Genomic DNA, 15,680 nt, shown 5'->3' with positions numbered 1-15,680 from the left:
ATGATGAGTCGACTCCACCGAAGGAAGAAAGTAACCTCCCAAAGGTGACCGACAAAGGGATCGTCCAAAAGACAATAAACAATCGGACGGTACTCCCGCGAGCAATGGCACGGCTAAGGCGTATAGTTGTTCCTCTCCACAGAATACCAAGTGGCAAAGCAGCCAGCTGCCACGGCTGGCATAGCCGCAAAAGACTGCGCCTTTAGGTGAAGCCACAGTGGCAAAAAGAATGTCCTCTCACATGTCAAAAAAGGGACAGTCGCAGAGACATTTCACAAAGGGATTTAAAAGGACAAAAGAGACCGTTCTTCGTCATGTCCAGGGAGAAAACAACCTCCTGACGGCAGTTAACAAAGAGACACAAAGGAGTATTGTCAAAATACATGGAGACGTTCTCGTGCAAGAGAAATGTTCCGATGACCTAGGGTGTACAGCGTTCCAGACAACAAGGGATGGTAACAAACAAGTACCATCGATGGAAGATGGAGAATTCCAGAAGTTAATGGATAAGGAGCTCTTCAAGGACAGATCGGGCAGTTGGGTGACCCCGCTACCATTCCATTCACCAAGAAGACGCCTCCCAAACAACAAAGAACATGCCATATCTAGGCTCACTTCGCTCTGCTGCGACCTACAAAGGAAACCGGAGACCAAACATAACTTTGTGGCCTTCATCCAGAAGACATTCCTTAGCGGCCACGCAAAGCCAGCACCTTCACTGAAGGAAGGCGAAGAATGCTGGTATCTCCAATCAGCGGGGCCTACCACCCTCAGGAACCCGATCAAATCCGGGTAGTGTTCAGCTCCAGCGCTCAGCATCAGGGAGTCTCCCTGAACAATGCCCTCTTCACTGGACCAGACTTGACAACCAGTCTTCTAGGAGGGTTGATCCGCTTCCGCAAGGAGCCAAAAGCCATCTCCTTCTGCCAAACACCAGGTGATAGAGTGACAGGCTACCACGACTGGCATACCTACAAGGGGATGCACTCTGTAGGTGAAACTACAGAGACAAAAGGACTGTTCTTCCATAAGTTTAACAAGAAACAGTGCCAGAGACTTTCACCAAGAGAGACACCCAGCTAACCGGGAGCGGTGCATCCATTTTGCATCCTTTGTCCAAGAACCTTGGCCAAGGGACTTTGAAGCCAGTGATGCCAGCCGGTATCACATCGCTATGTGGACATGGACTTTTGCATTGTTATATTATATTTGCATTGCACATATGTTCCACATACTTTATTATAGTGGTATCTCCAGATACCAGACGGGGAGTGTCATGGAACAGGATTCCATATTTCTCTGTCTCCTTTTGCAGTTCATGGGATTCATTTCTCTCTAGTTCAGCTGCCTGTTATTTCCCCTGTCCCAGCAGCTTGCTGCATGTGAAAGGGCAACATTTTGCTACACATGTTGTTTACTCAGACATAGTCAGTGAGTTGCTATAGCAACCTCAGCCTTTCTCTCAGGATGGGCTAGTCTGCTCTCTCCCCCTCTGCCTTGCTCACAGATGGTCTGTCCCCAGGCTATCTTGTTACCCAGAATACACTCACACTTCCTTTTCCACCTTAGATCACAGTGAGTATAGACCTGTCTGCATCCACCCCTGGTAAGGCCTTTCTGTCTTACCGTAGTCCACCTCATAGAAGCATTTCAGATAGAGAAGCACTCTCTACTCACACTAAACCTACAAATACCTGTTGTTTTCTACTTCTGCAATAAAATTAAAAAATACATTAAGGACTTGTGATGCTTTGGAAGAGGGAAGACATGAGTTAAAGCTAACTGGAGCTATTCATACTTCAAACGTGACCTTAGTTTCAGGATAATTACAGTCTTCCACTTAATTTTTACAGACTGTAATACTTTTCGACCAAAGCTTGCGTCAGCTGAAGCCTGAATGTCCAATCTGTAATACTTCATAAATGTGTTAAATGAAGACAATACTGCCGCTTTTCAGATTTGTGACGGTGATGCTTGTGCCTTGAATGCCCATGAAGTGGCCATTGCTCTCGTTGAGTGTGCTTTTAAGGTCAACGTCAGATTTTGTCCTTTGTTTTTGTACGATTTTCTGATACATGATACAATCCATTTGGATATTGTTGCTTTATCCAACAATATCCATTTGGATATTGCTGCTTGCCCTGTCCTTGGACCTTCTGGAATGATAAATAGCCTATCTGATATTCTTATGTCTTGCACTCTCTCAATATAGGTTTTCAAGCACCTCACTATGTCAAGATTATGCAATATTTCTTCCTTATTACCCGGTTTTGGGCAAAATGAAGGAATTACAATTTCTTGGTTTATATGAAATTGAGAAACTACTTTCGGAAAGAAATTGTATACTGGTCGCATCACTCTTTTAAATTGGTGGATGACCAGAAATTGTTCTTTACAAGAGAAGGCTTGTAATTCTCCCACTCTCCTTGCTGATATAATAGATATCAGGAATGCAACCTTCCATGATAACAACTTCAAGGGTATTTGATCTATAGGTTCGAAAGGCTGCATTGTGAGAACATCCAATACTAGTGATAGATCCCATGCTGGCACTCTATTCTTGATTTGTGGTCTTAACCACATGAAAAAACGAATAATGGGCCTTTCATTTGCAAGATTCTCTAACAGTTCTAACAATGCAGAAACTTGCCCCTTCAATGAACTGAGGCTGAGTCCTCTATCAAATCCTACTTGTAGGAATTCTACTAGTGTCACAGTTTTTGGAGAAAGAAACTTCTGTTTTTGCTTACCACACCAGTCTCTGAACCATAACTAAATTCGGTAGACTACGGTTGATGTAGATTTCTTTCTTACTTCCAACAGGGTTTTTATTGTTCTTTCTGAACATCCCTTTTCTCTTAATACATTCCACTCAATCTCCAAGCTGCAAGGACAATTGTTTGGGCTCTGGGTGATATACTGCTCCATGTTTTACAGTATCAGTCTCAGGATATTTGGTAGATGCCATAGTGTGTCTATTGCCATGTTTATGAGAAAGGCAAACCATGGTCTCCTTGTCCAATATGACCCACCAGTATCACGTCTGCTTGATCGGTCTTGATGTTCCTCATTATCTTTGAAACGTGAGGAATTGGAGGGAAAATATATGCCAGTTTGAACTTCCACTTGAAACTGAGGGCATCTGTGTGCATTGCACAATAATTTTCCACCTTTCTGTTTTGGTGAGTAGCCATCAGATCTATTTCTGGTTGCCACCAGCGTTTTACCAAGTTGCAGAATACTTGGTTGTCTAATGACCATTCTCCCTGGTGAATTAGGTTGCGACTGAGAAAATCTGCTGTAATATTTTCGGGCAAAACAAACACACACAAGCGCACCACAGATTAGTAAAAGGTGTATCACAAAAATGTAATAAAATTTAATAAAGGTCACTGTGACCAAAAGACAATAATCAATAAATAAAATGTACAAAACAAAAACACATAAAAATACACATATGAAGCATGTACTATGTATGGTAAATCACACCCTATAAATGCTAAATCAAAACATAACTTCAAAGAAGTGAACAACTAGATGAGTTAAAAATACATCCACTGCGGATGTCTAATAACTCCTAGAAAGAACAAACCCAATTGAGGGGAACACAACTAACCGCAAGAAGTGAATACAGAAGAGATGGGGGAGCACAATAATTGGAAACAGGCAGTGTTATAGAACTGATAATTGCTCTTTTTTAAGGTGAAGCAGTTATAACCTGAGCTCTTCACCTGGAACATTTTAAAGCACACTACAGAGGAGGCAGAGGTGAAGTTGCAGCTCTCCATCCGGACGCGGAAAAGAGAGACCCCCTACAACTATACACCACACTGCCTACCCCTTGCATTCACCTTCCACAGAATCGTTTGTATTCTGAGTTTGTTTTATTTTTCATGTTTTTATTAAAGATAGTGTTTTTACCCCCCAGACATTAGTGTCTTTTATCTGTTAACCCCATTTTCACCATTGGTGACGACTGGAACAAAAGAACAAGATACTGCTAGGAGTGTGTACTCACACTGGCCCGTGTGAGTATTGTGATATATTTATTATTAATACCTTCTCACCCTACCCTTTCATCACCTGATATTGATTGGGCAACTTCTTTTGAACAAGATACCAAGATAGGATAACACTCACACTAGCCCGTGTGAGTGCCAAACAATATTATATAGAATACAATTCTTGGTGGTTTATAAACACACCATCCCACCCCCCTCACTGACGTGTATACAATTATATGTGTTAACCCTATCCTCCTTTCTGTTTATACGAGAGGAAATTCCCCTGGAGCGGCACTGTGAACCAACGAAGCAAGTGGACTATAAAACAAGAAGAAGAACCAGCATCGCAAGAAGAGAAGCCTCATCAGAAGCACACGGGACTCCTAAAGAAACTCTGATGCGACTGGGCTTACACAAGGCCGTGTAAGTCTTATATACCTTTATTCCACTTTTAGACCAACACACATACATCTATGTGTGTCCACTCTCCCAATTAGACATTAGACACCTGAGCCACCACACCCACTCAGGTTATAACTGCTTCACCTTAAAAAAGAGCAATTATCAGTTCTATAACACTGCCTGTTTCCAATTATTGTGCTCCCCCATCTCTTCTGTATTCATTAACTACAAGGGTCCTGGATAGATCCTGCTGGGGTTCCGAGTCACAAGAGGATACCACTCAAAACCATTTACAGGCAGTATTACACCACTCTTTTTATACTTCTGCACATCAGACATAACAAACAGAGATAGCGCCCGGGTACCTTCGCAAACTAACCGCAAGAAGTGGCAGCAGGGGCTCAGTGTGGATGCAAAACTGTCCGGACACACGAATACATGGCAGGATAACCTCTCTGCAACCACTTCCTACGGGTCTCATTCCAGCCAAAGGGAGACTGCGCACAGCTGCCTCTCGTGACCCCTACCAGTTTCGCAATCAATGCTTCATCAGGAGAGTAATAAGGAAGAAATATTGCATAATCTTGACACAGTGACCTTTATTAAATTTTATAAAAATTTTGTGATACACCTTTTACTAATCTGTGGTGCGCTTGTGTGTGTTTGTTTTGTCTTTTGAAAAACTCCCTTGGGAGTTTTTCTTTCATAGGAGTATCTTGAGGAGTGGCTCCTACACGCCCTGCTGCAAGCTGATTATCTTATAAAGAGGACAGCGCGAGCGCAAGAATCCTTATTGTAATATTTTCTGGCCCTGGTATATGTATGACTGTTATATCTGTAAGATAGCCTTCTGCCCATGATAGAATCTGTTCATGACCAAGGAGGCGCGAGCTTCCCCCCCCCCTCTCCTATGAACCCTCTACATAAAGACATACAAATAACAAGAGGACACATATATGGAGGTAAAAGGCCGCGGCTTATTTATTAACACCAATGGGGATAGCGTACCACCTGTCCGCGCCAGAATGCTCAGAGCTGTGCAACGCAAAGGGGGCACCCGGAAGTACGTCCCGGTGACCTGCCCCCTCGCTTCAAAACCCCCCGATAACCAGCCCCGAGCCACTTCTGGGGGACAAGCACCTACCCCCCCCCCCAACTGCCGCCACCAACGGGCCTGTTTAACCCCCTTAAATCAGACCCGTACCGCCATACCCCTTATGACCTCTTCCAAACCTTCCTGTAACTCATTATTAAACATGTCCACCCCGACATCCGACAACTGTACCCCATCTTCCCTAAACCATCCACCCAATTTAAAACTAAACTGCGGGTGACGAATGACCCAACCCCCACATTGAACCACGAAATTCCCCACCTTCCTGTTTAACCTCTTCCTCGTCTTGTTAACTCTCCCTGGGATACGCGCACCTTTCCAAACCAACCTGCATATTATCTCGGACCAAACTAATTGCACCCCTGGCCAAAACGTTAACATGCGCGCCAAATCTTGCTTAATCTGCTGAAATAAATCAATCGACCACAATTTTGCCACATCATTACCCCCAACATGAATAATGATGATATCCGGTGCCCTCCTACCCCTGGCCCTAGAAATTAACAGCGGAAAAAGCCGTCCCCACCGCATCCCTCTCATCCCCCACCACGTTACCTCCACCTGCTCCATACTCAACCCTAAATTCTTTCCGTAGGGGCGCGAATTCGCCCTCTTCCCCGCCCAGTGTACCATTGAATCTCCCACGATCCAAATTACCACGAAATCTGAGGAGGCAAAAACATGGTGGGAAAAAAGAAAAACAACGGCAAAGTGTTTAATCTAGCGCAACATTCTCCCCTACCAAATCCGGCCTGATGTATGTCCGGTAACTGTCTGACTTCCAGCGCCCAATCCTCCGTATCTTTGCTACCGCGAGCCCAACGCGTGCTGCTTCCGTCGCTGCCCCAATGCGAAAAGAATGCGTTCCATACTGCCCCCCTTCTAACCCTTGCTGCTTGAGACACATCCGAAAGACCCGCAAATATTGAAACCTTGACAATGCCCCCCCGTTCTGGTGCACTAACAGTGGACCCCCTTGTTCTGGCCTAATGGCCAAATAATCGTCCAACGCTTTTGCTGGGCACACCACACTTCCAGGCAAGCCCTTCAACAAGATCCACGCTCCCTTTCCTTTCTGATCCGTTTTAGACCTCCGTACCAGCAACCTCACCAAACCTTCTCCTAAACTTACGTCAGCCCGCTGCAAGCCACCCCCTCCTTTCTTGGATACACAAACCAATTCACCTGCTCGCAGAGCTGCAAAAAATGCTATGATGAATGTGACCTTAAAAAGTACTGCCTCAAAACTGGAAGAGCATACCACGTCTGTGGCCCGCAACAAACCCTCCAAAATTGCCGGCGTCACTGGTCTTCTGCCATCCCTGCTAGTTATCCCTTTAACCACACCGCCAAATCCTTCCGAATATATGTTGTGACCCCAATGAAATGGTTGGGACGCCTTACCCCCGCTGTAGCTGCTGACAAGCGCCTGGAAAACACCCTTCCCACAGGCATAATGCGAGCTGCAAACACCAAATGGCCCATCAAAACCTGAAACTGTCTTAATGAGGCCTTCCTAAGAAGCATGAAATCCTTTATCATACACTCCAAAACAACTAACTTCTCAGGAGGTAACCTATATTCCCTGTTCACTGAATCAATTACTATGCCCAGAAAACTGAGAGTGGTCGTGGGTGCCACTGTTTTTTCATTCGCCAAAGGAACCCCAAATTCGCGCGCCATGGCTGAAAAATGAAAAAGCCACCTTGCGCACAAATCAGACCCCTGCGGACCAACGAAAAGGAAATCATCCAAATAATGTATGATCCCTGCTGCCTGCACCCTTTTGCGGACCACCCACTCCAAAAATGTGCTGAATGTTTCAAAATAAAAACAAGACAATGCACAACCCATAGGTAAACAAAGGTCAACAAAATAACGCCCTTCCAACATACAGCCCAATAAATGAAAACAATCTGGATGTACCGGCAAGAGTCTGAAAGCTGACTTAACGTCTGCCTTCGCCATCAATGCCCCCTGCCCCATCCTTCCCACCAAAGCCGCCGCTTGATCAAAAGTGGCGTAGCTTACGGAGCATAAGTCCCTATCTATCCCATCATTAACTGACGACCCTTTCGGGTAAGACAGATGTTGAATTAACCTGAAAGCCCCCGCCTCCTTTTTCGGAACCACTCCCAATGGTGACACCCTAAGATTTTTCAGGGGCGGGGAAAGGAAAGGACCCGCCATTCTGCCCAACTCAATCTCTTTATCAATTTTTTCTTTTGCCACATCCCCATTCAACCTGACCGTCTTCAAATTCCTCTCGCCCCCCGATCCCTCCTGATACTCAAAGGGGATCCTGAATCTTTCCTTAAACCCCTCTCGTAATAAGCTAGCTGCCCGTCTATTGGGGTATTTTTCCAGCCAAGGCGCCATTGCCGCTGCTGAAACTGGCGTTCCCACCTTCCTGAACAGCCTGCTGTCCTGCTCCCTTGAAACCCTTACTATCTTTCTTAAAGCACTTTGATTTGGGATGCTGACCCCCGCACCCAGTGCAAGTATGTTAGAATCTACAATTCTCAAAATTGCATCTTGACTCGTTGTAACGCCAACATACCCCCGACTGCTTCCCACCTGCACGCCCTCTCCCTGATGTGCGCACCTGAAAATGCTCCCGCCAGACCGCTTTGAGGCTATTTGACCCACGAAAGGACGACCCCCCGTGTTTCTGAAACGCTTTTCTAATCGTATCCTGAATACTTAAAAAGCGCCGAGCATAAATGCGGATCCTTTTCCCCCGCAACGCCCGCCAAAATCCCAAATGCCTGCGACCAATTACTGAACGTGCGAGGAAAAAGACGCTTTTCCACATCCTCTCCACACCCAAAGACACCTGAGCCAACTCTCCACCAACTGTTCCACGGTTGCTCCCCCCGTCAAGCACTGAATCTGACCTCCCCTGCCGCTCACTTGACTTGCATGCCTCCACTGCTTGCTTAGTGGATAATAACGTTGTCATCGGCAATAAAGCTAACTGAACGCCCTTAACCACCGCACTAATCATTCTTGCCTCAGCATCGCCCGCTAACCCCAACTCCAACACCTGTGGCCCAGGGGAGCTAACAATGCCCGGCAAGGTAACACTCTTATTTCCCAAACAAGCAACTCTTTTTCGCTTACCCTTCGATGCCCCAGTCCCCGGCGGTGTTTTGAACCGCCTGTCGGGACCTGCCCCAAGACTCTTGTCCTCTAAGCCTCTGACAGCAAGCTCAACCCGAGGCCCGGACCGCTTGCAAGCCGTGGACGACGTACCAGCGCCACAAAGCGAGGTCGACCGCGTCCCGGCCGTTCCAGATTTACCTGTAAATGAGGAAGCAAATATTAAACCCCCAATTAAGCTAACCTTCATTCCTGAATAAACTCTTATTTTTTTTTTTTTTTTTTTTTTTAAAGGACCAATCCTTTACCTACGTTCTCTTCTAGGCTGGGACCAAACCCCCCAACCTCTTTTTTTTTTTTTTTTTTTTTTTATTACCAACCATCCTTTTCCAGCCTTCCTTTCACCAGTAACCGGCTATGGCGAGCATGTCGGCCCCCTCCCAAAATCCCCCTTTTTTTTTTTTTTTTTTTAGGGGAGAAAGGGAACACTTAGTAACCTACTGCTCGCCTCCATCCATGCTCTTGTTTTTTTTTTTTTTTTTTTTTTTTTTTTTAAGGTTGGGACCCATGTCCCACCCCTGTTTTTCCAGGGACCCATGTCCCACCCTTGTTGTTTTTTTTTTTTTTTTTTTTTTCAGGGACCCATGTCCCACTCTTGTTTTTTCCAGGGACCCATGTCCCACCCCTGTTTTTCCAGGGACCCATGTCCCACACCTGTTTTTGTGGGGACCCATGTCCAACACTTGTTTTTGTGGGGACCCATGTCCCACACCTGTTTTTGTGGAGACCCATGTCCCACCCCTGTTTTTCCAGGGGCCCATGTCCCACACCTGTTTTTGTGGGGACCCATGTCCCACACCTGTTTTTTTTTTTTTTTTTGTGGAGACCCATGTCCCACCCCTGTTTTTCCAGGGGCCCATGTCCCACACCTGTTTTTGTTTGGACCCATGTCCAAACTTGTTTTTGTGGGGACCCATGTCCCACACCGGTTTTTGTGGAGACCCATGTCCCACCCTTGCTTTTTCCAGGGACCCATGTCCCACACCTGTTTTTTGTGGGGACCCATGTCCAACACTTGTTTTTTTTTTTTTTTTGGGGGGACCCATGACTTACACCTGTTTTTGTGGAGACCCATGTCCAACACTTGTTTTTGTGGTGACCCATGTCCCACACCTGTTTTTTGTGGGGACCCATGTCCAACACTTGTTTTTTGTGGGGACCCATGTCCCACACCTGTTTTTGTGGATACCCATGTCCCACCCCTGTTTTTTCCAGGGGCCCATGTCCCACACCTGTTTTCGTGGGGACCCATGTCCAGCACTTGTTTTTGGAGGGACCCATGTCCCACACCTGTTTTCGTGGAGACCCATGTCCAACCTTGTTTTTGTAGGGACCCATGTCCCACACCTGTTTTCGTGGAAACCCATGTCCCACCCCTGTTTTTTCCAGGGACCCAATGTCCCACACCTGTTCATGTGGGGACCCATCACCCAGGCTCCTCCCAAAAGTCACCCAGCCTTCAACCAAATAGGCTGTGATTTCCAAAAACTCCGCCATGACATACCCTTCTGCACCACCAACGCCTCCCGTGCTCCGTAACTAGGACCCCCTTCATCACTTGATGATGGCCACGCCTCAGCGCAGGTAGCATGGGAACCGCCCTGTCCTCTCGCGTCTTCACGACTGCCCAAACTTCCTTGATCACTCCCAGCTTTCAGCACTAGTGCACACATCTGTTTTTGAAACCATCCTTCCTCATGGTTGTGCGCCTCCGCCAAAAGCTGCATGGTGCTGACCTGAAAGGACATCGCTACTAACGCTGTAATTTTATCCAATGGCTCGTCAAACACTGGTTTAATTCCACCACCTAAATCCTGCCAGCAAACTACTCTTGAACTCTTGCCTGGCCGATCTTCACGAAAACCAGTTCACTTGAATAGACTTAGAAACCGCTCTAAAGCTGTAATAACATAAAATTCCCGCATTAATGCTTATATCTTTAGCACCTTAACACCCCCCACCTCCATCCATTAGCGCTAACATCCAGCCAACCATTGCTGTCATTTTTTTTTTTAAGTATGGTGTCACCCATGACATCAAAAACCTTAGCATTGTCTTCCATTAACCACAACCAAGACCAACCTCAAAAGGCTTTTTTTTTTTTAATATACATTTTTATTTATTTATTTCATTATTATTTTTTTTTTTTTTTTTTTAAATGGACAGCCCCACCTGACCACCTCCCACTGTTTAAAAGAGTGGAAAAGAAAAAAGGGGGGGGAAGGAAGAGGGCCAATATCTCCCCAAGGAGGAGGGAGGAGGGGGGGGCAAAAGCCCACTATTCCAGCCATACCACCAACAGCCCCCTCCCCCAGCCGTAACAACAGCCTTGCCCCCAGCCCCCCCCAAAAAAACCCCACCCCCTGATCATCGTCAGGAGGCGGAACCACATGACACTCATGTTCCCTTGCCATTAGCCCACCCGCACGGCTAAGCGTGGGCTGGGCGAGCCTCTCTTCCCCCCCCCCAGCCACACATGCGGGCTAGGCCAGCTCTATTTCATCAGTTTTTTCCTCCTTGTTCCTCCTTGCTTGGCTATATATTTTACCACGGCCCTGTTGTCGGATTTTATTTGTATATTTCCATCTTTTACCTGGCTAGTTAACATTCAGGTGCACCAAAAGCTGTAGTTGTTTAAATGAATACAGCAATAAGAACTGCTAATACAAAGACAGCAATAGTGGTCCAAACAATTATATCATAGTGGGATGCAGATCATAAAGAAATGCTCACTCAGACACTGAATCTGTATAGTAAGCACACAAAATGTGTGAATAAGCCTAGAGGCAAGAATCAATGTTCGTATCAAATTATAACCTCTTAAAACATAGTTAATTTCCGATGATAACTGTGCACACTCACTTGTAATCAGCTCAATTATATTGGGTGCCACAAGTAGCTACCCTAAAGCTGTATTGGTAACTATAACACTACAGAATAGTGATCCAGATATAACAATAATTATCCAAACAGTTAAATCATAGTGGGATAAATTCACATAATAAAATCATTCAGCTTGTTAGATCTGCTCAGATAAACAAATTACTGGGTGCAGTTAGGGTTTATGTCAGGGCTGCCTAACAATCAAACAGCCGTGACTATGGTAGCCATGAGAATAAACAGAGTATAGACCAAGGGAACAGTTGTAACTTAGTCTACTTAGTCTATAAATGTAACACAACCCGTCAGGGTCTGATACACTGTACTCTTGACACGGAGCTGGGATCTTAAAAGTAACATATACAATAAGTGTAACAAAATGTCAACCGATGCATTACACAGCCCACATAGCAATACTGTTTATATTAACCATCTTAAAGTAAAAAGACTTAGTGGTCTACCCGGCACACAGTTGTGCCTCTCACTCTTCCAGCAATGCGTGATAGCCATGATGTCAGTCAAACTCCACCTCCCACCTGACGTACGTTTCGCGGAGGCACTTTGTCAAAGGTGTTACTATATAGGCCATTGATTTGGCTGCCAGTCTTGCCGCATCTTGAAACACTTCAGCTACAGTACACAATTGGCTGCCTATTTGATTTCTGACAATGCTTTTAGAATACAAGTTCTCTTCACTCCTTTTTCCAATGCTTCTTCTATATTAGCAATCCATATCAACATTGCTCTTGATACCAATGTCGTTGACATCGCCGGTTTGCATGCTGTGCCTGCTGTCACATATGCTTTCTTCAAAACACTATTCATCTTCCTATCCATTACATCTTTGAGTGATGCTGCATCTTCGACTGGTATGGTTGTTTTTCTTGAAATTCTGGAAATTGCTGCATCAATTTTAGGACTGACTTCCCAGCATTTTACCTCCTCTTATACAAAAGGATACATTCTGTTAAACTTGTTGGGAATTTTTAGTTTTCTATCTGGCTGTGACAATTCCATTTGTATCATATCTGTGATCACTTGATGAATTGGAAAACATCTGTTTTTCTTCTGCCTTGTCCCAAATAATTGATCTGATTTCTGAGTAATTTCTTCTGTATCCTCCAATTCCAATGTTTCTCTCATTGCCGTTACAAGAGGATCCTCCATGTCTAAATTAAATTCTGATTCTTCAGCCCCCATTTCTTGCTCTGACGACTCACACTCCCCTTCCGACGCTTGGTGATATATCATCTCTGATTCATCGGATGAGGAGTCTCTCACTATATCCAGGCTGGTCTGAGACTTTGCTCTCTTTCGCGCTGGTTTCACTGCTTGTTGCACCGCAGACTCTACACTCTGCTTTACTGTATCTTTCATCCATGATAGGAATGTAGTCATCTGTTCATTTGACTCTCCTGCTGTTGCTTTAAGGCAGTCTGCACAAAGTTCCTTAGCTTCTAACGCTGGCTTTTCACATGCTGCATACCATTTAGTTTTTTTTAGCAGCTTTTTTCTTTTGATGCAGGGACTCTACCGCCCCTTAGAAGTTCCTTCTTCTGGTTGTATAACCATAGTACTAAGGTGAAAAAATATTTCTTTCAGTTCCACGATATCAGCTCTTTTTTAATCTCTACTAAACTAAGCACTCATCTAATTTTTTGTAGGCGACCCTTTACTTCTCCCAGGTTCCATGCTGGCTTGCAAACTTCTTTCAGCTGATTTCTCCTGTCTGCCGAGCTTTCCATGCGGTGGCAGCTTCCAAGATACCATCACACAGCTCTGTGTGCCGTCATTCTGTCGCTGTTTAATCAGCGTCAATGCGTCCAATCAGAGCGCTTGGCTCTCGCGCACATGTACACATGCCCATGGGATCATAGCGCACGCACGCATGCCCTGTGCACTTACATGGGAGGCCTTGCCGGTCTGTCTCCCCCACTCCTCTGCATTCTCAGACGCCTGTGCAGTAAATAATTTGAGCCTCTGATCTGCTCTACAGCCCTGTTGTCTGCCAGCTGTGTTCCATGACGCATCCGCGGTACTGCCTGGTCGCATGGGCCTCCATCTTGCTACCACCCATGGTACGTCGATTGGAGCTTCAGGGGAATAGAGGCTGAGACTCTATGCTTGACTGCAATAGTTACAGGCTGGTGAGTCCTATTAAAAAATAACAAACTCTACTCCTAGCTGTAGGACAGGAATAAGACTCTGCAGGTAGTGCGAGGGGCCTTTTAAGGCCTACCTGCAATAATTCAATTTCCTGTCCTACTCAGCTGAGGATAGTTAACCCCTACGGTGCCCACTGCCATGGTGAACATGAAAAACCAATAGCTTTTTTGTCCAGAAGTCCTTGCAAGGAAGATGCTCACAACAGATGCTACATGACAAAGGGCCCGAGTGGCCGAAATTGTTGACTCACCTGCATGTTTTCTTGTGCAAATTAAAAATGCAATACCTGCTTTGGAAAAAACTAAGAAGACCACCTGTTGTGCGAGCATCTTCCTTGCAGGGATTTCCAAAAAAACAATGAGTTTTTTCCCCACTTTGAGTGCTGCAACCTTCTCTATTTTTTCACCACTCCTGATCTGCAGTATAACACATTATCTTTCTAAATGCTAAATGTTTTAGAACATTCTACAATTATTAAGAAATATTTTATTAAGTCAAATGAAAGAAAAAAACATACAATACAGTATATGTGAATTGAGTTTGTGAGATTTTCAGTACAGTATTTTCTGAGTAATGGACAGTCAGATTGTGTCATGTGGTTCAATGCACCTTCATTATGACTTTGAGTAAAGTAAAACGTCTTCTTAGTGAGAATTTAGAAGAAGCCCAATAGAGTCCTGCTGGCAAAGTCCAACCCAGGGGATTTCCCAATTCCCCTCACACAGTCTAGCAAAATAAATGTGGACGTTCTGGCGCAAAGGGCTGCAGCACAATATACGATTCCCTTTAACGCCAAGCTGGAAAGCTAATATTCACCTGCGCAATAACCAAGAACGAGTTTGTGAGTTTGCAATCGCAAGTTTTCTTTTATAATTGTTTATTAAAACCATATTATGCTATTAATTAAATTACAGTACTCCATCATCTGAAGCTTGAAGAAGGAGTCTTCGCATCAGATATCCCTGAGGACATTTTATATATTAAGCCAAGTATTTACTTTCTCTATACATTCACACTGTATTAGAATGTTGAATATCTTTAGGTTTCTTTATCTTCCACATATTTTTATATATTGTGCTGCAGCCCTTTGCGCCAGAACGTCCACATTTCTTTTGTTATATTGTTGCCTTGCTCGTGAAGATGTAAGCTCCATTTACTGTGTAAATCTGGTACCATTAGCAAATGTAATACATAATAAAAGTATACATTGGAATACAAATATTTATGTCAGTAAACTGCAGAAGCGAATATATAACAACATGTGAGTTGATTAACGGGCAGGTAATTATTATAAAGCTAGGTAGTAAAAATACTGTTCTTTTAATTCAAGCAGGAACAGGTTGACATTTTTCAAAAAGTTATTTATTATTTAGGACAATTTACTGTATGGATTTCACTGGATACAAGCAGATTACCGGATTCTGATGGAAATACGTTAAAGGATCAATAGAAAGATCACAAGATCCCAGGCATTTTCTTAAGGTTAAATGCAGTACACTACATTGTTCATAATTGAACTTATACTCTCATGAGTATAAGTATGAACTGAGGGATCCATATCTACGATCTATGTGAGTTTCTTCAAATTTATTCCATAGGTTTTACCCCTCCGTCCCAAACAAGCAGGGCACTGAGATAGAATAGAGAAAATGCTGTCCTGTGCTTCGTCCGGCTCCGTGGAGCTCAATATGTCTAATATCGTTAGTGTCACAGAGGCTGTGGATCATATTAATATATCCTTACTGTAAGGCACCTCTACTCAGGACATATTCTGAGGGAGGGCAAATTAAATATCCTTACCTCTGTGTTGTCTCTGGGTCTCCGATGCAGAGGGTCTCATATGATGTTGCTAGCGGCCGTAGTAGATGTTGCGTGCATGCAGCTGGAGTCCAATTGATGTAGGTCCGTCTGGGGAAGCGTGCAGCCAAGTAAATCAATTAGCAAAAGAAAAA

At 44.5% G+C, this 15,680-nt stretch overlaps 1 long non-coding RNA gene across 1 annotated transcript; it reads right to left on the bottom strand.

The window, feature by feature from the left end:
- Positions 1–5,838: 5,838 nt before the first annotated feature.
- LOC142488588 (uncharacterized) lies at positions 5,839–10,657 on the bottom strand. The gene is made up of 3 exons (XR_012799520.1): positions 10,187–10,657; positions 8,776–8,823; positions 5,839–6,185 (listed from the first exon to the last, which is right to left on the bottom strand). It is a non-coding gene; the product is annotated as an uncharacterized LOC142488588 (long non-coding RNA).
- Between the last annotated feature and the right edge of the window lie 5,023 nt (positions 10,658–15,680).

Source organism: Ascaphus truei, chromosome 1, assembly GCF_040206685.1.
Source record: "Ascaphus truei isolate aAscTru1 chromosome 1, aAscTru1.hap1, whole genome shotgun sequence".
Taxonomy (NCBI): Eukaryota; Metazoa; Chordata; class Amphibia; order Anura; family Ascaphidae; genus Ascaphus; species Ascaphus truei.
This window is presented reverse-complemented; position numbering and strand designations above follow the sequence as displayed.